Source organism: Eptesicus fuscus, chromosome 16 (assembly GCF_027574615.1).
Source record: "Eptesicus fuscus isolate TK198812 chromosome 16, DD_ASM_mEF_20220401, whole genome shotgun sequence".
NCBI classification, from domain to species: Eukaryota; Metazoa; Chordata; class Mammalia; order Chiroptera; family Vespertilionidae; genus Eptesicus; species Eptesicus fuscus.
The window spans coordinates 20,179,094-20,204,803 of NC_072488.1; the positions used below are offsets into that span (position 1 = coordinate 20,179,094).

The window sequence follows — 25,710 nt, forward strand, 5'->3', positions numbered from 1 at the left end:
TCATTCGTTGCAGCATCTGACCTCGTCCAGTATATATTCTGGAAAAGGCAGGTTGCACACTTGTAAACCACCCAGCTTGCAGGGCATCCATGGGTACTCTACTTCCTTCCAATTGTTTTCCTTCGGATCAAAAGTAAGAATGGAATTGCTGTAACGACAATTGTAGCAAAGGCCTCCAAGAACCGTTATCTGTTTGTCCAGCACAGATACACCGTGGCCACTTCTACCAATTGGCATGGATGCCAAGATGGTCCACTGACTAGTCTCTGGCTTGTACACTTCTGCAGAAGGGCACCCCTGAGATTCAAAAAGAGGACCTGGAGATCACACAGACACCACCGAAGATGTAAAGCTGACCATTGTAAGAAACCATCTTCTGAAAGCATCTTACGTAATTCATTTTTTTTTTACTCTCCCAGCAGTTGGTAACAACTCCAGTTATTCTGGTCCGTTGTTCTATGGTCCCTTCTTTACTGGGGCCAAAAACCCACACTTGTTTGAAGGTGGACAATGATGTGATTCCACTGGTGATATACAACTTATTATTGAGCACTGTCCTCTCATGTCCATATTGATTAATGGGATAAGGCCCAAAAAATGCCCATTTATCATTGGTGATGTCTCATCTCTGGTCCTGCCTGCTACAGCATAAATAAACTTCCCAGTAACACCAACTGCAAGTTCTGAACATGGTACAGGCATGTCTGCCATCTGGAGCCATGAATTTTCTCAGGTCCTACCTGAACACTTGGGAAATAGCATGGAATTTGCCATCTGGGCCCAGTTCTTTCTTGCCTAATAAGAACGTGAAGTTATTGATAACGGCAAGGCAGTCCAGGCACAGAGGTACTTGGGGGCCTTCTGGTTCCCATAAGACTCTTGGTTTCTTTAAGATAAATATTTTACTCTTAAGCATGCTATGTCTAATCATTCCTCAAATACTGATGTTTGGGGTTTGGCAGAGTGGATGTGGATTGATTTCATGTCCAACAAAGGCTGCTGGTGAACATTTTGAAAATAATTCAATGCTTTGTCAACTTCATAGCACAGCTGTCAAGAGTATAAAGTTCTGATGTCTTAACCTTCTCAAAAAACACCGGATGGGGTCACTGATGTTCTGAATAATGGTATTGGTATGTCCCCAGCATCTATCATGCCGCAGCCAAGACCGCATAGCCTTGTACAGCGTAAGCTCTGGGAACCTGCTCAGATGAACGTTGTCCAAATAAGATACGAGCTTCTCAAAATTCACAAGACGGGGAGTCAGGCCTGGACATGAGTGGCACAAAGTCATCTAGCAGAATGGATTCCAGCTTCTCCCTGACTCCCTCCATGTTGACCCAGAAATCATCTAAGAGTTTCAGGATTTCTGCACAATTTTCTAAGCAAGTTTTTGCTAATAGGAAAGAGAAGCAGAACTTCTCCACACCTATAAATTGAACATACGTGTCAGTCTGAAGAATCTCACAAACAGTATTCACACTCAGTTCTGTAGTTCCTTAGTGTGCAAACTGAAGGACGTGGCGGAAACCAGTAGCAGACCTTTTAGATGAATTTTGTCCTGATCTCACTCATGTCTGCAGTAAACATACAGTCAAACCTTGGTTCTCAAATGTCTCCTACCTTGAACAGTTTGGTTCTGGACCAAGTTGACCCAACAACTCTTTCATGCAGATACCTCAGCATGACAAAAGCATCTCTCAGGCAACAAACAAAAAAGAGAATGTGTGACACTAAACTGTGTGCTATTAATATCTCAGGAAATTGTGTTGTGGATATTTTAGTGGTTTTTATGCTTTTGTTGCTGGCAAATTGACAATTAGCCCAATTTTCAAACATAGGCCATCATGAGTGCTGATGGTGCTAAGGGTATGAAAGTGCTCATGAAACACCAATCACAGGAAATGGGAGAGGCAGAAAAATTGTTTTGGATAAACTAAAGGCAGTTAGACAGCATTTTGGAGGCAATGGTATGTGAAAAAGTGAAGATGCTGCATGATGACCTCCTGAAAGACTCCCCTGGAACAAGTGATTCATTTAAGGCTAGTAGACAGTGGTTCGATAAATTTAAGTAAAGAAGTGTTTATTTATAGATTAAACAGTACATTAGATATGGTTAAAACAGGAAATCATTTGTGGGTCTGGAATGGATTAATTCAATTTACATTATTTCTAATGTAAAATGATTTGGTTTTCTTACAAATCATTTCTTAAATAGCCTTCTGGAATGAGTTAAGTTCAAGAACTGGGGTTCCACTGTAATTCTGAAAGTAATCACTCTGGTGGCCAAGAGTGCTCGATGGGCCTGGAACTGCTGTGATGTCAAGAAACAGTCCTACCTCACACAATACTCGGCACCCAGCAGAGATGCTGGTGTCACGGATGGAGGCAGGGACAGACTCTCCCATGTCCCCTGCATGAAACACCTTTGGGGTTCATCCAACCTCTAGTGTTGGGCAGGCAGTCTGCAGCAGGAGAGTGCGTGGTTGGGTGTGGACAGCACTCAGCAGGCTCCTCGAACATCTAAGAAGGGACCCTTCCCTGACCCTCATGCAATGGGGAGGGGGTGTGCACGCCTGCTGCCTCCCCCTCAGAACCAGTCCTGGGAAAGAAGACCCTATCGGCTCTTTTCTGTCAATTTTAATATCACCGTTAGCTTTCCCCCCTAAAAATGCCCTTATTTTCTATTTTGTATTTCGCTTCTCAATATCTCACATTCTTTCTTCGCTTTCCCCATAGGTGTCTTTTGTAATACCCCATCTTTTATCTACTTTGTATTAACTTCAGGAAGCATTATTTAAAATATCAGTGTGCTTAGGTTGAGTGAAAAGATAGGAATAAATAATTGTTTTTATGCTAAATAACATTGTGTGTGTGTAAATTAGGGTTAATTCCTGTACTGAAAAAAACAAAAATAAAAATAACAAGCAACTAATAAAGCAGAAAGACATTCAGTGGATGTCTACATAAAATCTGGAAAGGCCAGAACTGCATATGTAGTCATGAAAACAAATATCTATAATTTCAAAATTACCACTCAAAATCAAATGTTTATTTTACTTGCATGTCTTTCTTCCCTAATAGAACATGAACTGGATAAGTTCAGAAACCTTGTTGTCTTCATCTTCATATCATACAATCTAGGAGAGTTCCTGACACCCAGTAAGAGGCTCAGTTAATATAGACAGTAATCACTGGGGGCCAATTTAGACAGAGGCTGTCTCCCACCCTATTTCACTGTCTCCCACCCTATTTCACTGACACATGTTTCCTGCAGGGGACATGGAAGATTCTGTCCCTCCCTCTGTCCGTGACACTAGCGTCTCTGCTGGGTCCAGAATACTGTATGAGGTAGGACTGTTTCTTGATGTCACAGCAGTTCCAGGCCCATCGAGCACTCTTGGCCACCCGAGTGATTACTTCAGGATTACAGTGGAACCTCAGTTCTTGAACTTCACTCATTCCAGAAGGCTATTCAAAAAATGACAAATTAATGAAGATGTAAAATTAACCTACAGTATCATGCCTATGATCTGCCAAAGGCTATCCTTGTGTAAGGTAAGAAAGTAGAGTTTGATGTCAGATACCCTTGAGCTTAAATGCTGAGATTTCAATTTACTAGATGAATTATTTATCAATTGCTGCATAACAAATTATCCAAACCTTAGTGGCTTAAAACAGTACTTGTTGTTCCACAGTTTGCATGAGTCAGGAGTCCTGGTGCAGCTTGGCTGGATCCTCGGTCTGAGAGGCTCTCACCAGCTGCAGTCAGTGTTGGCCTGGGGTGTGCTCATCTCAAGACACAACTGAAGGTAGATCAGCTCCTAAGCTCACTCTCGTGGTTCTTAGTAGGACGCAGTTGCCTGCAAGCTGTTGGGTTTAGGGCCTCAATTTATTGCTGGCTCTTGGCTGGAAGCCACCTTCAGTTTCATGCCATGTGGGACTCTCTGTGGGGCAGCACGTGCCATGGCATCTGGCTTCACTGGAACGAGCAAGCTTTAAGAACTGGAGAGTGCAGCAAGGCAGAAGTTAGTGTTGTGTCACCGAATCAGAATCACTTTTGTTAGAGCTCAGTCATTAGTAAGAGGGAATACCAGAAGGCAGCGATCATTGGGGGCCAATTTAGACAGAAGGCCGTCTCCCACCCTATTTCACTGACACTCTTGTTCAGTTTCCTCATTTTACAAACACAAATGCGAATAGAACCTATTTGCTGAGGCTGTTGTGATAAAAATGAGAATGTGCACATCAGTGACTTAGGAAAGTGTTCGACCCAGAGCACAAGTCAATGTATGCTAACTATTAATAGTTATTTTTTTACTTATGTCATTTCCTGTGCATGTTGATTCCTTATTTGTAAAGTAAGTAAAGGTTAGTTGATCTCCAAGTGTCTTTATAAACCGTTTGCAATCAAACCCATTGATTTTTCTAGCCCCTGGACTCTATAGGTTTCATTTCAACAGTCTAACTTTTCTTGGACTCTAATTTAGTATTTTTTTTGCCCCTCATCCTTATACCTAATTAGGATCCTATTTTTAAAATCCTTTAAACCTAAAAGAGTTCAGCTATTCTCTACTCCTAATGTCTAAAGCAATTCAAACATTGTCATGGGTCAATGACAGAGTCAGAAGACAAGTTTCTTCAATACTAGTTTCCCATTCTGCTCCTTAAGAGCCTGTCGGCAAGCATTTTAATCTCTTCGCCTTAGTTTGTTTCACTTAGGGAAGGGCTGGGGAATTGGACTGGATCACCTCTAGCATCCTTTCTTGTGTCTTTGAAGCAACTGCTAGCAACAAGCCTGGGAAAGAGCATGTTCACTGATGCTGGAACTGGTGAGCAGGCATTTTTCCTGGGGTCTTGTCTCATGGAATCGAATTATGAGGCCGCAGACCAGAGGCGTTCAATCGATGCAGGAGTTTATTGCAAACAAACACAGGCTCCCTGCTCAGGGAGGAGATTCAAATGGGTTGTCCGGGATGCATTCTGCTCTTCCCCTTATATCTGCTAAAAAGCCTGCTCTTTGTCTATCTGTGCTGCTCTCTGATTGGTTCCTGGCCTTTATGCAACATTGTTTTCTTTCACTTGCAAGAAAAGCATCCTTGTTTCAAAACACCCTGTTTTTCTGCTATCCACCCTGTTTTTCTGCCATCCTGTTTCCTGCAAAACACATTTTTGGTTGTTTCAGCTAGCTCCACTATTCCTCCTCCTTCCACCCCTTACCCTATCTACCCAATTCTGCTTTAACTTGTTTCATTCATGGCGATGACTTAATAGCTTTTTCAGCCTTTGAACCTAATTTCCATTTGCTGCCAATATTGGTTTTTAATTTTTCTTTTTCATGTATTTCATACATATTTCTCTAGGGCCAATTTTCTGAGATTAGTTTTCAAGCTGTTTTTTATTAGGACACTTTTTAACTTCATAAAGATTATAGGATTGATACTGAGTATGCTGTAGTTATATATCTTTAGGAAGAACTATTAAAATATAAAGAAAGAAATTATTGTGAGAATCAGTAAACCTCCAAAGTATCCTTATAGAGGCCATTTCTATAAAGTCAAAGAAAAATAAAGTCAGGTGACTTCATCTGTGTACATCGGGGGGAAAATTACTCCCAATTGAGGAAAAGATTTGGGGGCCTTTGAATTGAATGGGATCCAAAGTAAAAACATTTGATTTCCCCCCCAGTAATGATCCAAGCCACTGGAAATTTTCGGAGGTCTTCCTTGTGCCTTCTTGTGTGTATCTAGAGCTATTTCTAAGTTGCTGCAATACAATGAGGAAATTTGAATTTAAAACAAATTATACCTTGTACATCCAAAGAGGTTCAACCTTTTTCAGTCATTTTTTATAGGATGCTGTTACAGTTTCATCATCTTCAAAATTCATTTTCTGAAATTACCTGCACAATCTGGGGCAAATCCTGTTGAAATGCTCATTGATGGAAACTCTCTATTGTCCGTTCCCTGAAATCAAATTTGTACCCAGAGAAATATTATTTTAAAGTAAGCACAGTGAATCGAGTGGCTGGTCAAACTGGGTAATACTTTCTAGTGCACAAAACAAGGAACAACTAGACGAGAGCGAGTTTCTCGTGTATTGAAAAAACTAGCTCCAAGGGTAGTTCAAAAGCTCACTTCTGAAATTGTTTAGAGTGAGGAGTCTGCTTTGAAGAAAAACTCATATGCCTTTTGCTCTGTTTTGGAAAAAATAGCAGTCTTGTGTTTGTCTGGAGTGTTACTTGACTTGAACCTGAACTATATTGTTGGTCAATTCACATTCTGGTTCTGCCACTTGAAAACTGTGTGAATTAGGAAAGATACTTGGTATTCCTGAACTTCATTTTCACTTATAATATGGAGCAACATATCCCAGCGATGTGGTGTCTATTAAATGAGGAGATACGTGAATCTATTTCACAAACTAATGGGTGACTCCAGAATAGTCATCACCATTACTGATGTTATTTTATGCTTCATTTCATATTTATATTTAATGAAATCACTAAAACCAGTAAGATGCAATATTTCAAAGATGATGATAACAGGACAAATAATAGTGACGTTTTCAGCAAACTTCCTGCCTGTCAGGCACCCTGCTAACCTCTTCTATTATCCTATATAATAAAAGGCTAATTTGCAAATTGTCCCCTCAACCGGGAGTTTGACCAGGGGCGGGGCTGGCTGGCCAACTGCACGCAGCCCCTCCCTCCAGCTGGCCCGACCCCTGCACGAATTTGTGCACCGGGCCTCTAGTTTAACATAATCATCCTGAATGGTCTTGGAGTTTCCATTTTACAGGTGAGACAACTAAAGTTTGGAGAGGTTAATTTGGCCCAAATTATAAAACTAGCAAGTGACACCTCAGATTGGATCCAAATGTCCCCTGAATTGATCCCTTTTAAGTCCTATGCTAAACTGCTCCCATTTCTAGCACCCAAGAGGAAGAGAAAAGAGGTGCAGAAGGCTTCCTGGTCCTATTACACCAGTGGTTCACAGGCTTGGCTGCCCATGCGAGCTACCTGTGAAGTTTTAGGAAAAATCTCAAAGTACAGGGCACACTTGAAAGCTATTAAATTCCTTGAGGGTTGAATCCAGATATTACATTCAAAAAACAATCTCCAGCTCTTAAGGTGATTCCAGCTTGCAGCCAACTTAGCGACTCTGCTACATGCTCAGCTCCTGAAATAGACCAGGAAGTGGTTAAGGCTCTCTTGGGAGTAAGATGATTTCACTGCCTGTTTGGCCACTTAAAGTTGTGTGATGATAGACAAATCACTTCCCTAAACTTCAAAAATGTTACTAATAGCATCATATTTTGTGGTGAAAATCAAAACAACCTATGAAATGTTCCCAGCACACTGTCTGGAACTTAGGTCACGCCTGGTAGTGGTAGTATTTCATAACGCTTTCATGTTCTGTACCGATATTTGGTTGCTTCATGAAATCTTAAGCATGCATTCTTCTGTCCCTCGGTGGAAGTAGGAGGCTACTATTGGTCCCTAAAGTCTCTTTCAAATCATTAATTTGACACCATTTAAAAAAATGTAGTATGGGACTTGTATTCCTATAGGAGATTGACAATATTTAGCAACAGAAGGAATAAAATATTTATTTTGGGAGTAACCCAGGCCACTTAGAAATGAGAACTGTTATTGATGCCTTGATTAGTTAATATTGGTATGTGCAAATGACCACTTACATGGTTTTATAGACAGGTGTATTTTTTTGTTGTTGTTTTTTTAAAAAATGTAGATGCTGTCCTTTCCTCTTAATACTTGTTTACTTGCTTCACACAGGTGTAGGCAGCAAGGTCTTTGGAATTAGCCTTTTAAGTGAGTGCTTAATGGAGATGAGTAATTGTTTGCAGCTGCACATATCTGTAGGGACTTGTTTTTCTTTTAGTAGGGGACAAGATAATTTGCCTGACAACTTTGGAAAGCTTAGTCTTGGTTATCCCATATGCTTGAGGGTGACTTTAAGCCACTAAAGATTCCTGTCCCTCCACAAGACATCATGCATAGCAGGGGATAGGCAGCCAATTTTATTTTTGGAGGGTTTTTTTTCCTGCTTCAATAAAAACAATCAGTAGTGTTTCATTGTGAGTGAGGATTATAAACATGAACAGTGGGTAGGTTTTTTTGTTTTGTTTTTTTTCCTTTTGGGTGGAGGATAGTGATTTCAAGGGATTGGGCCGTTCTAGCTTAACACCTAAAATATATTCTAAAGATGAGGTATTGGGATATAATAGATACAGTATTGTATAGCTAGCAAATACAGATGTGGGCCTGAGGATATAATGAGCCACTGGAAGTCTTATTTGGCAATTTTGGGAACAGCCTCTGCATCTTCAGATTATATTGGAAGTTTTCAAAATATCAATACACAGAACCAATTCCATTGTCCGCTGGTTGTTAAGGCAAAATGTAATGTGTCCTCCACATGCACCTGAAGCTACTGACCCAGAAAGTCACCAGTGAGGATGTGTCTATTGGCGCCGATAGATTTACAGATCAATAGGAGGATTGACAGTCTACCCTTGTTCTCATCTCTTCGCTGGCTTGGCAGAGCCATAGCCAACCTAGGAACAGGCAACAGCAGTAGTGGCTTCTTGAGAATATGGGACTCTGGCCTGATCAGTCTCAAACTGGTTTCCCCTGTCCCCCTAAGGAAGGCTGGATTTTGAATCGGAGGTACTGTTGAAAAGTAGGCTTTGAGATCTCCCACTTAGAGACCTTATCTAGAGACCTTCTAGAACAGTGGTTCTCAACCTTCCTAATGCTGTGACCCTTTAATACAGTTCCTCATGTTGTGGTGACCCCCAACCATAAAACTATTTTCGTTGCTATTTCATAACTGTAATTTTGCTACTGTTATGAATCGTAATGTAAATATCTGTGTTTTCCGATGGTCTTAGGCGACACCTGACAGCAGTTCTCAACCTGTGGGTCGCGACCCCTTTCACAGGGGTCGCCTAAGACCATTGGAAAACACAGATATTTACATTACGATTCATAACAGTAGCAAAATTACAGTTATGAAGTAGCAATGAAAATAGTTTTATGGTTGGGGGTCACCACAACATGAGGAACTGTATTAAAGGGTCGCGGCATTAGGAAGGTTGAGAACCACTGTTCTAGAGGAAGAACAGGCCTGGCAGCAAACAATGGGGTTTAGGGTCATAGCTCTGCCATTTCCTAGATATGTAATCTTGGGTGATCCACTTAACCTTCAATGGGGGATAATGTTTTTCCGGGTCCTCATTGTGAGGACGAAAATAGTCTTCAGCAGTTTGAAGAAACCACATACTGTAAAGCACTGAACAAATGTGGACATTTTGCTCATTCACTTTTCTGGTTCATGCATGTCAAGCAAAGGAAATGTGAGTGGGTAGGAAGAGTTTTTAATTGGGAATATTTTGACTCTTGGGCAATAACTCATTTCTCTGTCCTCTAAAATCTGGCCAGCCTGAGCTTCAGTCTTAAGAGTAACCCGTCAGTGAAGGCATCAATCCCTAGTCATAACTCCCTAGTCGGCGTGCCCCTGCACACGGCTGGGCTTAGGCAGTGGCACAGCATAGTGTCAGCAGGGTGCAGCTGGAGTTTAGGTGCCTGCATTCAAGTGCCCGTTGGACCACATATAAGCTGTGTGATCTTGGCCTTCCGTCTCTCATTTCCTTGTAGAGGGTACTTATAGGATTAAATGAACCATTCCATCCAGTGGTTAGCATACGGTGAATGTTATTTCAAAGAATTCGTAAAAGATACAGCAGCTGGAGTTAATGATTCTATGATCTTATCTTGGTAATTAAATTGCAAAGGAAAGGCTGCACTTGTCTTCTATTTTTCGTAGTTCTTCCAAATGACATTTCACCTGGTGTTTGGGTTTCTTGGGCATCTGTAACCTAGTACAAGCTTATACCTACTAGTAATAATATAACTTATTGAGTACCTACTACATGCCAGGAATTGCACATCCATGTTTCCCCACTATGTTTGTGAGACGGGCATTATTTTTATTCCCATTTTCATAGATGAGGTAACCAAGCCATCCTCAAACTGAGTGACTTTAACCAGGATCCTTAACCAGTAGCAGGGCTGGATCTAAACTTGCATCTGAGATCCTCCAAAACCTGTTCCTTTACTCTACTCAATTCAATATTCTTGCCCACTGAGGAGAGGCAGCATTATCTTTTCATCTTTAAATGGCAATGAAAATTTATATTATTTTTATTTTTATTTTTATTTTTTATTTATTTATTTTTTATTTTTTTTATTAAGGTATTATATGTGTACATATTTTACCATTACCTCCTCCCACCCCCCTCCCATATATGCCCTCACCCCCCAGAGTTTTGCATCCATTGGTTATGCTTATATGCATGCATACAAGTCCTTTGATTGATCTCTTATCTCCCCCACCTCTCCCTAACTTTCCCCCTGTAATTTGACAGTCTGTTTGATGCTTTACTGTCTCTGTATCTATCTTTTTGTTCAAGTTTATAATGTTCTTTATTACCCATAAATGAGTGAGATCATGTGGTATTTTTCTTTCATTGACTGACTTATTTCACTTAACATAATGTTCTCCAATTCCATCCAGGTTGCTGCAAATGATGAGAATTCCTTATTTTTTATGGCAGCATAGTATTCCATTGTGTAGATGTACCACAGTTTTCTGATCCAGTCATCTGCTGACGGGCACCTAGGCTGTTTCCAAATCTTAGCTATGGTGAATTGTGCTGCTATGAACATAGGGGTGCATATATCCTTACTGATTGGTGTTTCTAGTTTCTTCGGATATATTCCCAGGAGTGGGATTACTGGGTCAAATGGGAGTTCCATTTTCAGTTTTTTGAGGAAGCTCCATACTGTTCTCCACAGTGGCTGCACCAGTCTGCATTCCCACCAGCAGTGCATGAGGGTTCCTTTTTCTTCGCATCCTCGCCAACACTTGTCGTTCGTTGATTTGTTGATGATAGCCATTCTGACAGGTGTGAGATGGTACCGCATTGTTGTTTTGATTTGCATCTCTCGGATAATTAGTGACGTTGAGCATGTTTTCATGTGTCTCTTGGCCTTCCTTCTGTCTTCTTTTGAAAAGCTTCTATTTAGGTCTGTTGCCCATTTCTTTATTGGATCATTTATCTTCCTTTTATTAAGTTGTATAAGCTGCATGTAGATGTTGGAGATCAAACCTTTATCAGTGATGCCATTTGCAAATATGTTCTCCCATGCAGTAGGCCTTCTTGTTGTTTTGTTAATGGTTTCTTTTGCTGTGAAAAAGCTTTTTATTTTGATGTAGTCCCATTTGTTAATTTTCTCTTTAGCTTCCATTGCCCTAGGGGCAGTGTCAGTGAAGAATTTCTTTTGGCATATGTCTGAGATTTTGCTGCCTGTGGATTGCTCTAGTATTTTTATGGTTTCCCGTCTTATGTTTAAGTCCTGTATCCATTTTGAGTTTATTTTTGTGTATGGCGTAAGTTGGTGATCAAGCTTCATTTTTTTGCATGTATCTGTCCAATTTTCCCAACACCATTTATTGAAGAGACTGTCTTGACTCCATTGTATGTTCATGCCTCCTTTGTCAAATATTAATTGAGCATAGTGGTTTGGGTCAATATCTGGATTCTCTATTCTGTTCCACTGATCTATATGTCTGTTCTTGTGCCAGTACCAGGCTGTTTTGAGAACAGTGGCTTTGTAATACAGCTTGAAATCTGGTATTGAGATCCCTCCTACTTTATTCTTCTTTCTCAGGATTGCTGTGGCTATTCGGGGTCTTTTTTTATTCCAGATGAATTTTTGGAGAGTTCTTTCAAGGTCGGTGAAATATGCCATTGGTATTTTAATGGGGAGTGCATTGAATCTATAGATTGCTTTGGGTAGTATGGACATTTTAATGATGTTGATTCTACCAATCCATGAACATGGTATGTTCTTCCATCTGTTTACGTCTTCCTCTATCTCTTTTTTCAGTGTCCTGTAGTTTTCCGAGTATAGGTCTTTTACCTCCTTAGTTAAGTTTATTCCTAGGTATCTTAATTTTTTTGGTGCGATGGTAAATGGAATTGCCTTTTTAGTCTCTCTGTCTGTAAGTTCACTATTGGTGTATAGAAAGGCCATAGATTTCTTGGCGTTAATTTTGTATCCTGCTACATTGCCAAATTCATTTATTAAGTCTATTAGTTTTTTGACGGAGTCTTTCGGATTTTTTATGTACAATATCATGTCGTCTGCATATAAAGACAGCTTTACTTGTTCTTTTCCAATTTGGATGCCTTTTATTTCTTCTTCTTGTCTAATTGCAATGGCTAATACTTCCAGTACTATGTCAAACAGGAGTGGTGAGAGTGGGCATCCCTGTCTTGTTCCTGTTCTTAGGTGAAATGTTTTTAGTTTTTGTCCATTGAGTATGATGTTTGCTGTGGGTTTATCATATATAGCTTTTATTATGTTGAGGTATGAGCCTTCTATTCCCACCTTGTTGAGAGTTTTTATCAAGAAAGGGTGTTGGATTTTGTCAAATGCTTTTTCTGCATCAATTGATATGACTATGTGATTTTTATCTCTCAATTTGTTTATGTGATGTATCACGTTTATTGATTTGCGGATATTATACCATCCTTGCATTCCTGGGATAAATCCTACTTGGTCATGGTGTATGATCTTTCTGATGTACTGCTGGAGCCGATTTGCTAGAATTTTGTTGAGGATTTTGGCATCTATGTTCATGAGGGATATTGGTCTGTAATTCTCTTTCATTGTGTTGTCTTTATCTGGTTTTGGTATTAGGGTGATGCTGGCTTCATAGAAGGAGCTTGGAAGTGTTCCTTCCTCTTGAATTTTTTGGAATAGTCTGAGGAGGATAGGTATTAGTTCTTCCTTGAATGTTTGGTAAAACTCTCCTGTGAAGCCATCAGGCCCCGGGCTTTTGTTTGCCGGAAGCTTCTTGATGACTGCTTCAATTTCGTCCATAGTTATTGGCCTATTGAGCTCTTTAGATTCTTCTTGATTGATTTTTGGAAGGTTATATTTTTCTAGGAATATGTCCATTTCCTCCAGGTTGTCCAGTTTGTTGGAATAGAGTTGTTCGTAGTATTTTGTAACAATCCTTTGTATCTCAGCGGGGTCTGTTGTTATTTCACCTCTTTCATTTCTGATTTTGTTTATTTGGGTCCTCTCTCTTTGCTTCTTGGTGAGCCTGGCTAGAGGTCCATCAATCTTGTTTATCCTTTCAAAGAACCAGCTCTTGGTTTTGTTGATCTTTTGTATTGTTTCTTTGGTCTCTATGTCATTTATCTCCGCTCTGATCTTTGTTATTTCCTTCCTTCTGGTTACACTGGGCTTTTCTTGCTGCTCTTTTTCTAGCTCTTTGAGTTGTATGGTTAAGTAATTTATTACCATTGATTCTTGTTTTTTGCAATAGGCTTGTAGAGCTATGAACTTCCCTCTCAAGACTGCTTTCACTGTGTCCCATAGATTTTGGATTGTTGTGTTTTCATTGTCATTTGTTGCCATGATGTTTTTTATTTCTTCCTTGATCTCTCTGGTGACCCAGTCATGGTTTAATAGCATGCTGTTTAGTCTCCAAGTGTTTGATTTCTTTGGATTGTATTTATTGTAGTTGATTTCCAGTTTTATGCCACTGTGATCTGAGAAGACGCTTGATATAATTTCTATCTTCTTGAATTTGAAGAGACTTTGCCTGTGACCCAGCATATGGTCTATCTTTGAAAATGACCCATGTGCACTTGAGAAGAATGTATATTCTGTGGCTTTGGGGTGAAATGTTCTAAAGATGTCAATTAATTCCATCTGGTCTAGTGATTCATTTAGGATTGCTGTTTCTTTGCTGATTTTTTGTTTAGAGGATTTGTCCAGTGGTGATAGTGGGGTATTAAAGTCTCCTACTATGATTGTATTGCTATTAATCTCTCCCTTGAAATCTTCCAGGAGTTTTTTTATGTATTTGGGTGCTCCTATATTGGGAGCGTATATGTTTACCAGAATTATTTCTTCTTGTTGGATTTCTCCCTTTAGTATTATGAAGTGGCCTTCTTTATCTCTTGTTATGGCATTTACTTTGAGGTCTATTTTGTCAGATATAAGTATTGCTACCCCAGCTTTTTTTTCATTTCCATTTGCCTGAAAGATATTTTTCCATCCCTTCACTTTCAATCTGTGTGAGTCTCTTGTTCTGAGGTGGGTCTCTTGTAGACAGCATATATATGGGTCGTGTTTTTTTATCCATTCAGCTACTCGATATCTTTTGATTGGAGCATTTAGTCCATTTACATTTAAAGATATTACTGAAAGGTATTTGTTTGTGGTCATATCTATTTTTGTGTCTATATTCCTTCTTACCTGTTTATTTCTTCTTTTTACAGTATTCCCTTTAGCAATTCTTGCATTGCTGGTTTGGTGGTGATAAACTCCTTAAGCCTTTTTTTATCTGCAAAGCTCCTGATTTCCCCTTCAATTTTGATTGATAGTCTTGCTGAATATAGTATTCTTGGATTCAGTCCTTTGCTTTGCAACACTTTGTATACCTCCGTCCATTCACTTCTAGCTTGTTGTGTTTCTGTTGAGTAATCATTTGACAATCTGATGGGTGTTCCTTTGTAGGTAACTCTCTGTCTCTCTCTTGCCGCCTTTAAGATTCTCTCTTTATCATTTATATTTGCCATTGAAATTATGACATGTCTTGGTGTGGGTCTTTTGGGGTTGATCCTGCTTGGGACTCTCTGTACTTGCATAACTTTTATCTTTCCCAAATCCGGGAAGTTTTCTGTCATTATTTCTTCAAATAGATTTTCTAATCCCTGCTGCTCTTCTTGTCCTTCTGGCAGCCCTATTATACGCATGTTACTTCGTTTCATGTTGTCCCGAAGCTCCCTTAGGCTTTCCTCCTGCTTTTTAATTTTTTTCTCCAATTGCTGTTGAGATTGAGCTTGTTTCTGTACCTGATCTTCTAACTCACTAATTCGGTCCTCTGCTTCTTGTAGTCTACTGTTGAAACTTTCCATGGTGTTTTTGATTGTAGCTATATCACTTTTCATTTCCTCCTGATTCTTGCATAAGTTGTTTATTTTCTCATCCATCTGATGTATAAATTCCACGACCATTACTCTAAACTCCTTTTCGGTCATGTTGCAAGCTTCAGTTTCACTGATTTCCTTTCTTGGCGACTCCACATTTTCTTTCCTCTGTGAGTTATTTCGTTTCCCCATTCTGGCTATCACCAGAAAGCTCAAGCTTCCGTTTGCGTGGACCTGGGCCGTGTGCTGTGGGGACTTCGCTCCACCCGAGTTTCACTGAAGTGCTCTGACACTAGGACGTGTGGCTGCCTTTGGTTGGTGGGAACCAGACTTGCTCAGGGTCAGTGTCCCCAGTGATCCGTGTGGTCTCGTGTGCACACTTAGATTCAGGGGCCCTGTCTGCACCACACTGTTGGTATGTGCCGAAAATGAGATCCTTAGCATGTGCCAGGAGTCAGAGTTTCCCTGTGTCTGCACCAAGACTAGAGTGTCAGAGTCTCTGTTGCCTTGTGCGGTTTCTCGTTGAGACTCAGGGTCCCTATGTGTGCATGCACCAACAATTGGGGTCGCTGGCTCTTAGTGTGAATGCGCTGTGAGTCAGGGATCCCAGGCAGCTGTGTCCGGCGTGCCAAATTCCCTGAAGTGGAGCTGCGACCTGTGTGTGCTCTCTCTACTGAGCCAAACCGGCTAGGGCGCACACTCTTGATTTCCTGAAGGTGAGCTGGCTCTGTGCACTCTACCGGAGCCCCTCTGTGCAAGCACTAAGATTCCCTGAAGGGAGAGCTGTGACCCGCAAGCCAAATTCCCCCAAATTCTCCGAAGGGGAGCCCTCTGTGCGCACTGACAGATTTCCCCAACAGGGAGCTGATTCTCTCCTGTGAGCTCGCGCGCCAAATTCCCTGAGGGGGAGCGAGTACCTGTGCAAAGTTCTGCGGCTTGGGCGAGAGGCGGGTCTATCTGGCAATGAAAATTTATATCCTTATCTTACACCATAGGAATATTCCTGGAGTTGTGGACAAAGAAATTGTTTCGGTAAGTCAAATCACATTCCAAATTTACAAGGAATATTATTATTGAAACAAAATCCTATCATAAATCATCTTGAATTTTAAAAAATAAACTTAGATATTACTCAGAGTGAGGCTTAAGTATAGGCATAACAGTTAACCTATCTAATAACTGTTGTGTTAACGTGTCAGTCCACAATACCATAGAATGGATTAGTATTTAGTAAAAAGAAATACAATTATTTTGTGAGGTTGCTTTTGATAGAGTGCTGCTGTCAACCTGGTAAGAAAAACTAAGCAGACAAATTCAGCTGTCAGTCCAGCTCCCTGTTCCAGCCACTAGAGGGTAGTGTTGGCATTGGAATGGCACCAAAGACTAACAAGTCTTAGGGAATGCTGTGTGAAATGTGGACTACCGCTAAATTTACAATATAGAAAATGATCTGATGAAACGATCTGATGTGACAGGAGACACCACGTGGTGGTAGTTGGGTCTGCTGTTATTGGCAATCTGTGTCCTAAAGGGAATGTTTGATGTTCTGTGCCTGTGGGTTTTGGGGATGGTACCTCAGGTATCAAAAGAACGGTGTGCCATTGGGGATTCATCCTTTCTGCCTTACCTTTCTACCTCAATTCCTGCTTCATTTTTCCACTTGCAAATTGAAGGCATGCTGGAAAGTTTCCAAGGTGAATTACCTTCCCTTTCCTTCAAACTGCAATCATAACCACCACAGGAGTTGATTGCTCACTTAATACATCTCAAGGAATTGAGTCCTTGTCACAGATGTCATCCTGCTTGTCCTCACTTGGCCCTGTGTGGTACCTGGGGCTGCTGTCCTCATGCCGCTTACATAGACAGAAAGATAAAGTCCTTGCCCTTTCAAGTCTCCCCTGCTTGGCTATGGAGAAGGAGCTGGATTGGGGTGCATTTGTCCAACTCAGAGTTGACCATGTGATTTCCAGTGCTTAGGAATGACTTCCTATGTGTGTAACCTTCCTTCCTGAGCCCTTTGTCCACTGTGCTTCCCATAGAGGTTCCTATACAACCTTTGGGCTGTAGTGGGTGAGTATCTAGGACAAGCTATATAAGAGTGTTTGTTCTTTTTTTTTTTTTTTGAGAAAGAAATAGTTTTGCTTATTTAAAATTCTATTCCTCATCTCATAAAGCATGCCACCCCATTTAAAACTTTAAGTATAGTTGTTATACAATCTTATATTGGCTATATTTGGTTCAGATGTACAATATAGTGATTTGACATTTTTATACCTTACAATGTGATCACTACACTAATTCTAGTAATCACCTGTCACTGTGAACTTAACAGTATTGTTGACTATACTAGAGGCTCAGTGCATGAAATTCATGCATGGGTAGGGTCCCTAGTGTCTGCCGGCTGCTGCATGGGGCCTCCCTTCCCGGGCTGCTGGTCGGGGCCTTCCTTCTTTCTGCGCCACCCCCTGGTGGTCAGCACATGTCATAGCGAGAGATCGAACTCCTGGTTGGTTGAACTCCTGAGAGGACACTTTGCATATTAGGCTTTTATATATATAGATTCCTTTTCACCTTTTTCACTCATCCCCCAACCCTTTCGGTAACCATCCCTTTGGTCTCTTTCTATGAGTCTGTTTTGTTTTTTTTGTTTGATTTTTTAGATTTCACATATAAGTGAAACCATATGGTATTTGTCTTTCCGTCTGACTTATTTTACTTAGCATAATTGTGAGGGTGATAATGAAAATTAAAGAACATGGGTTTAGACATTCAGAACCAATGCCATGTCCCTTCAAGAAAAGAAGGTGAAGTAATGGAGACATTGGCTGTCTACTTCTCTCGGCTCTTCTACCTATGTGACATTGGGCAAGCAACTAACCTTTTCAGGATTAGGTGCTTTTATTTGTCGTTAGCTGAGTTAGAGGAGGAAAAGATGATAAGTTTGGGTTGGTCTGAGAAGGCTTTAGGGAAGAGGCTGGATTTAAGTTTGGCCTTGAAAGGTATATCAGGCTGACTACATCAATGCAGTTGGCTGAGTACTCAGCAGTGCTCTCTTCTTTTCCCTGCAGGACATCTTAAAGTAGGCAAACCTTGGTGAAGACTCCCCAGAAGGGAGAGTTATTGAGTCAAGACCAAGCTGACACTGCTCATAGCTATATGGCCTGCATGTGTCCCTGGGCCTGCTGTGCCCAGTCTAGTCCTCTTCTCCTGTCTCTCTCCAAGAATGGCCTCTGTCCCTCCTGCTGTTGCACATTCTAAAAATTCTCAGAGACTTATATCAGGGCCATCCTCCTTCAGAGGTGAGCTTCTGAACCTTTACATTCTTAGAACTTTTATTGACGATACTCATATGGTTCATGTTGCTCATATAATACCTTATTTTGCCCTGTTCTGTCTTAACTTTCTAATTATATGTCAAGCTCCTGGAGGGCACAGGTCACGTTTCCTATGAACCAAAGTCCTAGAAGGGACTTAAAAGTCACTTAGCGAGGTGGTCCCCTAGCTGGATTATCAATATCATTTGGGAGCTTTAAAAATACAGATTCTTAGGCCCCATCTTATAAGTAATGAATCAAATCTTGGGTTTATGTGTGTGTGTGTGTGAGAAGGCAGAGTGGGTTAGGAGAGATGTGAGAAGAAGTTCTGTTTTTGTTTTGTCTTTGTTCTACAGCCCTTACTGTCTACAAAACTCTACTAAGTATAGTGCCTCTTGATATATATGCATAACACCTATTATATATAGATTTCTTCCTGGTTCTTCATCATTTTTTCATGACCCCAATTCAAATTCAGAAAAGAGGGATAATTCTGTGTTCTGAGAACAGACAAAAAGCCCAGCTCAGTGCCTGTCATTCTCCTAGAGAGCTCTCCCACTTCCACACTTAGAATTGTGCTCTGTGGGTCTCTGGTAGCCTGCCCTATGTGTCGTGGGCTGCAAAACTGGCATCCTGAGATTTACTCTGTATTTTCTGTGTGGAAGGTGAGGAAGACTACAGTAGGCCTGAAGACTCAGTATATTATAATGCATGTCCAATAAATGATTTGCTAAATAAATGTGATAAAGCATGTAGTTATGTTGAAAAGATAATGTACAATGAAAAATGTCCAGCTGATGAAGGTAACTTTTTCCCCCCTTTGCTAAAATCTAAGGCATAATTTCAGCATTTGGTAACAGGAGTTACTCAGAAAATAAAAGTCAAACTTTTATAAAGAAGGATTTTTATTCCTTGGTAAATCTAGTGGAAAATTAATCACATACAATATGATGGTGCCAAGAAAGCATTTGCAAGAGCGCGGATGCATGAATATGGAACATCACATTTTCCTGTCAGTGCGTTTCCTTATCGGAGCAGGCTCCTTCATGACTGAAGTGATCATTACTCACCAGCGATGGGGGACAAAGGCTTGTTTTCCTGTGTTTTAGTCATTCCTTTGGAATTGACTGTGGAAGCAGGAAATGCAGGGGGAAATTCCGCCTTGCTTTGCAGTGCACACTGTATAGTAACTGGGACATTTGAGGTTCTCTCCCTATAGATTGAATATCGAAGTATTTGCAATATAGCTTTCCAGCTGTCTGTTTAATAAAGTAAATTGTCACATTGATAGAATGCTTTTGCCCTTTGTGAGAGGTGGAAGGAACAAAAGTTCAAAAGGCGTTGTCTACCGAGATTGTGGGATCTTTGCACAGCCTCCAATCCTGCCCATGATCACTCTGTTCATGGCCCCATTGTGTCAGCTTGAGGCCGTTGAGATGACAGCCTGGCTGACATCCCCAGGACAAGTCACTCCTATCCATTTGGGTTTTGAGAGTCTCTTCTCTGGTGACTGATCTCCAGAGGACATGGGGCATAAAATTTGCGCACTTTTTGCCTTGCTCATATGTCCCTCATTATATCTCCCTCACAAACCTTTTTCTCCCCCGTCTTCTAATCTCTTCTTTCTGGGACCATGGCCAACCAGCCAATCCATTCACCATTGCCCAGGATTCCTTGTATATCTATACTTCAGGCCATCTTTCTCTCTGTACAAAATAAATGATAAACCATACTGCTCACAACTTCTGCCCACTAGGATTTCCTTAACCACTGCCTTGTAGGGCCTCCCTGAGAGCACCTGAAGTCCCAGGAAGCAGGAAAGAGGGAAAGGGGGAGCAAGGAAGGTAGAAACACCTAACATGATGGTGAACTACCAAACTGGTATCAAGTGATACCCAGTCCATAGATGACTGTTTCTCAGGATAGTCTGGAAAGAAAAGGAGAAGACTATCCACTGGTCAGAATTTCACCCCATGTGTTAATTCTTATGCGCTTTTGGGTTGCATATGAGTGGTTTCCAATTGGATTCTATAGAGTTGCACTCTTCCACATCAACAGGAAACCTTGGAGGGGATGTTTTTGGGTTGTGTCCATGTGAGGTTGGTCAGACTTCTCACGGAATTGGTAGCGACTGCAGCCAATGAGGTTGGAACAAGTGGCCAAATGCTCTGGGGATAGGTGAGTATGAGAGGATATGATATGGTACCTAGAAGTGTCTGGTTTATCTTCCCTCCTTACAGAACACCTGATTGCAGAATGGTGGTACAGTTATCAGAATATTCCATATAACTTTCAGGGTTCTCCAAAATTCCTCCATGAAATAGGCAAGTACTGTGTTGATTGAGCACATATAACATATCCCTAGTTGAGGTTGAGGACACAAAGTTGAATTAGACCTGGCCAGTGTTTTTCTCTGTAGGAGTTTGAAGTCAGTTATACCTTCATTTGACGAATGCAGAAAATCACCATCTTTTTTTCTGTTGTTTCATTTTCTAAGTCATTTAAGCAGAACGTGGCAAAGCTGGACCTATTAACGTTTTATGACTTCTATTCCAAATAAACTGTGCTGCCTATACCAGTTATTGGAGTATTAAAACAGCAAGTGACTGGCAAGCACAGATTCATGACTCATTGTAGAGCTTTAAGATCAAACAGTGCTTCACAGTTCTACATGAGATTTTTAAGTTCTGTGATAATGCCACATTGCAGAAGGTAGATCCAGAGTGACATTTTAAAATGCTACATTTGCAGCAGGTGAAAAGACTGACACATTTATTGTCAAAGGGCATTTATCCCTCTGATTGCAAAAGCAAAAATTCTAATAGTAATAGCTTTAGAAAATAGTTATACCAAAACATTCAAATAGAGAAAAATAATATTATATGTAATCTTTTGGACCTTACTGTGGCTACCTTCCCATATCATTTAATATTTGACTACATTCTGAGGAAAATGGACAGGGTGATGGGCCTCTGCTTGCCGGTCCCACTGATGGGCCCACTCGCAGTTAGGTCTTTTGATGACCTCCTCCAACAAGTTGTGACTTGCTTTGGACAACAGCATGAAGCAAAAATAGTTGGCTGTTTCTGAGCCTTGGCCCCAAGGATTTCCTTTCGCACACTTCATTTGCTCTCTTGGAGCCACCATGTGAATCAGCCCAGGGTGCCTGCGGGTTAATGAGACACATGGCTAGGTCCTCCAGCACCCCAGCAGTTATCCAGTCAACCCCCAGAAGCAGAGCTGTGTAGCTGATCTGTAGTTGAACACCAATGTGTGAGCGAGTCCAATGAGATCAGAAGAACCACTCAAGTAATCGTAGCCTAAATTGCTTTAGGTTCTTCTTGTATGTTGCCACATTTTGGGGATAGTGTGTTACCCAAGAAACACTCAAGATGCTATATTGGAGGGGAAGATGCATTCATATTTGGGGGAAAATGATCTTAATTGAAAAATAGTGTTGTTTCCATGACAAAAAAAGATGAAATCATTAGAAGCACAGTATTATAACTTGTAGAAAGATAAAAATGAAAATAGGAAGTCATACCCCAGCTCATTATTAAATGTTTATGAATCCATAGCCTCTGGAAGTATATTAGGTAGGTAATTCTGAGGGAGTGTGTAGTTTAATGGAAAGGGTCCCTTGCTGAGAATATGACGGTAAAAGGTTTAGTTTTAATTCTGCAATTAGAAAGTCATGTGAGTAGAGATGAGGTGCTTCATCTCTGTAGGCCTCATTTTTTTTTTTTTTTTACAACTGTGAAATGAAGGACTTGTATCAACAACAATAGCTAAGATTTATTGATGGCTTATTATGTGACAGGCACTATGCTATGATCTTTTATGTATTATCTAATTTCTTACAGTTGTGCTTCAAATTTCTCATCTATAAAAGATATGTAATAACAGGACTTTGTTGTGAATAGGACCTTCTTTATTAAATGAAATGACCCTAAATGATCTCTGCGGTTTAATGATCCTAACAGTCTCATATTAATCAACTATTTTATTTATAAGGCAATGCAATTAAACACAACACTTTTTGTTTTTATTTACCAAATTGATTTCTAAATAAGGTAGATATATTTTAAAGAATTTTTTTTTCTTCAAATTATGAGAGGAAGTTGATTTAGAAAGTTACAGAGGTAGAAGAAGTGAGCCAGCTGTGCTGCGTAGGCCCAGGAAACAAGTTGTAGAAGCAAAAGATGGGCCCTTGGAACTTAGGAGAGAGAAAGGCAAAGGTAATGCACCTGTGGGGAGGAAGCGGGGGAAGGCAAAGGCAAGGGTGTGCTCCCAGGAGGGAGGGGAGAGCACAGGCTGGGTCCTTCATCTCGAGGGTTTTAAAGTCTGGGAGTTTAGGGAAGGTCTTAGGGGAGGATCTCATTAGAATATTCATCAGCTTAATGCTGATGTGCCAAATGAGATTTATTCTCTTGACTTCATCTGTTCTTGGGTGTGGTTGGCACAAATGGCATTAATTGGATTTTTGTTGTCTATCTCCCTGAGTAGGGTGATTTAAGCTATTTATATCTGATTCAGGAGAAGAAGTGTAAACCATTTACTCTTAAATGTCTTTGGTTAGGGATAATGAATTCTTTGTTTCATTCACTGGGGGATCTTCTGGGATTGAGTTTCTCAAGCCAATGTCAATAAATCTCCTACATTTATGGGAAAACATAAAGATGACTAGTATATATCAGTAGTATGTGAACACAGTATATTTTCTGTATGTGAATAACTTGAAGGTCTAGGCCAGCTCTAGGCTAAGCTTTGAGAATAGTAAAAAATTTCAAGGAAAACCTGAGAAATTAGTAATTCAAGCGACAAAAAGATTGACTATTTTGAGAGACTTTCATATCAACAAATGCCAATGTGGGAGCAATTTTACACCCATCAAAGAGAGACTGTCAATTTCTAGGCTTCTTATAGAACACAAAAAAAGCACTAATCGTAAGAGAAGAATTTGATTTCTGTACCCTATTAAATTTAGGAACTTCTCTTTATCAATAGACACTATTTAGAGAGTGAAAAGGCAAATACAGAGTAGGGGGAGATTTTTTAATTAACTACAAATACAAATATTTGGAACACACAGAAAACTCCCACATGTTGATAAGAAAATGATTCATAAATAGAAAAATAGGCAAAAGACTTGAACAGGCACTCACAGAAACAAATACCCAAGATGCCAATAAACATATGAAAAAGCGCTGGAAATGATCATTCACCAGTGGGGGTGAGGTGGAGTTACATAAATCAGGGTAAGCAGGATGGCTAAAATGAAAAAGATAGATAATACAAGATGCTTGTGAAGATGTAGGATAATTGGAATTCTCACACACTGTTGATAGAAGCTTAAATTGGCACAATGCCTCTGGAAAACTGCACATCTGCTAAAGATGAAGGTATGCACACCCCAATCAGTTATTTTAGTTCTAGTTAGATACTCAATAGGAAATGTCTATGTCATGTTCACCAAAGATATGCACAAGGATGTTTATTGGAATACTCTTTGTAATAGAGCAAAACTGGAAATCAAATGTCCATCAACAGTGGAATACTTTGTAATAATAAAAAAGAAATGGCACACAACAACATGGATGAATCTTATAAACACCATGTTGAGTAAAGAAGGTAGGCAGAAAAGACTACCTATTGTATGATTCCATATACATAGTTCAAAAGCAGGCAATACTAATCTACAGTGTCAACTGTTATGGAAATCATTGCTTTGGGGAGGTAGATAATGCCTGGGAGGAGCAAGTGTTTACCTTAGGGGTTTTGATAACTGGAAGAGGGACTTATGAGATGCTGGAAATGTTTAATTTCATCTGAATGGGCGTTACACAGATGTGTTCATTCTGAATACTGATTGAGCTACTTATGACTCATGTAATTTTCTGTATATTTATTATTCTTAAGTATATGTGTATTTTTAAAAAATGAGCCCAGCTTGGGAACTGTTAATCTGCCTATAGAACAGCAGTGGGCTGTAGGTAACAATAGCACCTGGACGTAGCAAGAGCAGAGTGCACTGTTTCATGAGAACAACCAGCGTGCTGGTCTCAGTACTAGGTCTTGGGAGCTAGTGACCCAGAAGAGACTAGGCCCAGGCACCTTGGCTCTGACTGATGATGCAACCTATAGGCAAAGATCACACCTCGGGGGTCTGGGGGGCCGTGGAACTGACTGTGGGTAAACCCTCACAGGCAGGAGTTCAGTTACCAGGAAACAGGTGGTGGACAGTGCTCAGATCAGGGAAACATGCTCCTAGGTATAGACAGACATATGCAACCTCAGGGTGTAGCTTGCTTGTTCATCCATGGGTGACAGCTGTTTCCTTCTTGGTGATGATAGGGCTATTTTGCTCCTCAAAGTGATGTAAGATTCACTAGAGATCTGGTGGCGGAAGCACAGGAAGCGGGTGAGAACTCTGGGGAGAGCTTGGACCTAACAGTTTTAGGGATTCAGGAAGGAAGGATAGTTATTTCTTACAATTCTGTGAGTGGCAAGGGAAAACCTGCTGAGTGGGTGCTGTGCAAAATAATGAGAAGCAAAACCATGTAACTGGAAGGCGTCCTACCTTAGCTGCTGCAACTTCTAGCGGAAGAACAAACAACAGTTGGTTCTCAAATGTGAATCGGGAAATGGCGTGACTCCATCTCCCTAAACATGAACCAGGCATGTGTTAGGAAATGGCAAGTAAATACGAATGCTTAAATAATACCTCATTTTATGCAGCGCTGTTATCTTTCCAGAGGACTTTCACAAATGTGATCCCATCTGAAACTCAAAACATCCCTGAGGGAGTCAAGGCTTGTATTCCTACCCGTCTAAATACATGAGTCATCTGGGCTCCAAAGCAGAAAACGGGGTGTATTTAAGGGCCTGCAACTTGAGCCCAGGCCCACCTTTCCTGTGCACGGCCCATGCTAATTGTGGTGCATGCTGGCAGGGTGCTAACTAACAGCAGCGTGGGATAGTGAGGAAAAATAATTTTTTTGACTTAGGCGATTTCACATGTTACTGATGTGGACTTAGTTGTCTAGGTGTCAACTTTCCCTCCCTCCTTCCCTCCCTCCCTTTCTTTCTTCCTTTCCTCTGTTTTCTAGGAAAAAGCAACATCTGGGTTTCCAAAGACTGGCTATGCTTCCACTGATAAGACCTCAGAGCCCTTTGCTGGAAACTCTTGGTACAGGATATTCTTCACACCACCTAGGGTGGTGGTGTTCAAATGCACAGTATGATCCATCAGTTCTGACGTGAGAACCAAGATCTGATTTCCGACAAGTTCCAGCTGATGCCGCATGTCCCTAGACTCCGCGTAGAGTAATGGGACAGAATGTGCGCTCGTGGTCAT

The 25,710-nt window shown here is 40.7% G+C and overlaps 1 pseudogene; it reads right to left on the minus strand.

Moving 5' to 3' along the window:
* On the minus strand, positions 1 to 25,710 carry LOC103305663 (kelch-like protein 15; annotated as a pseudogene).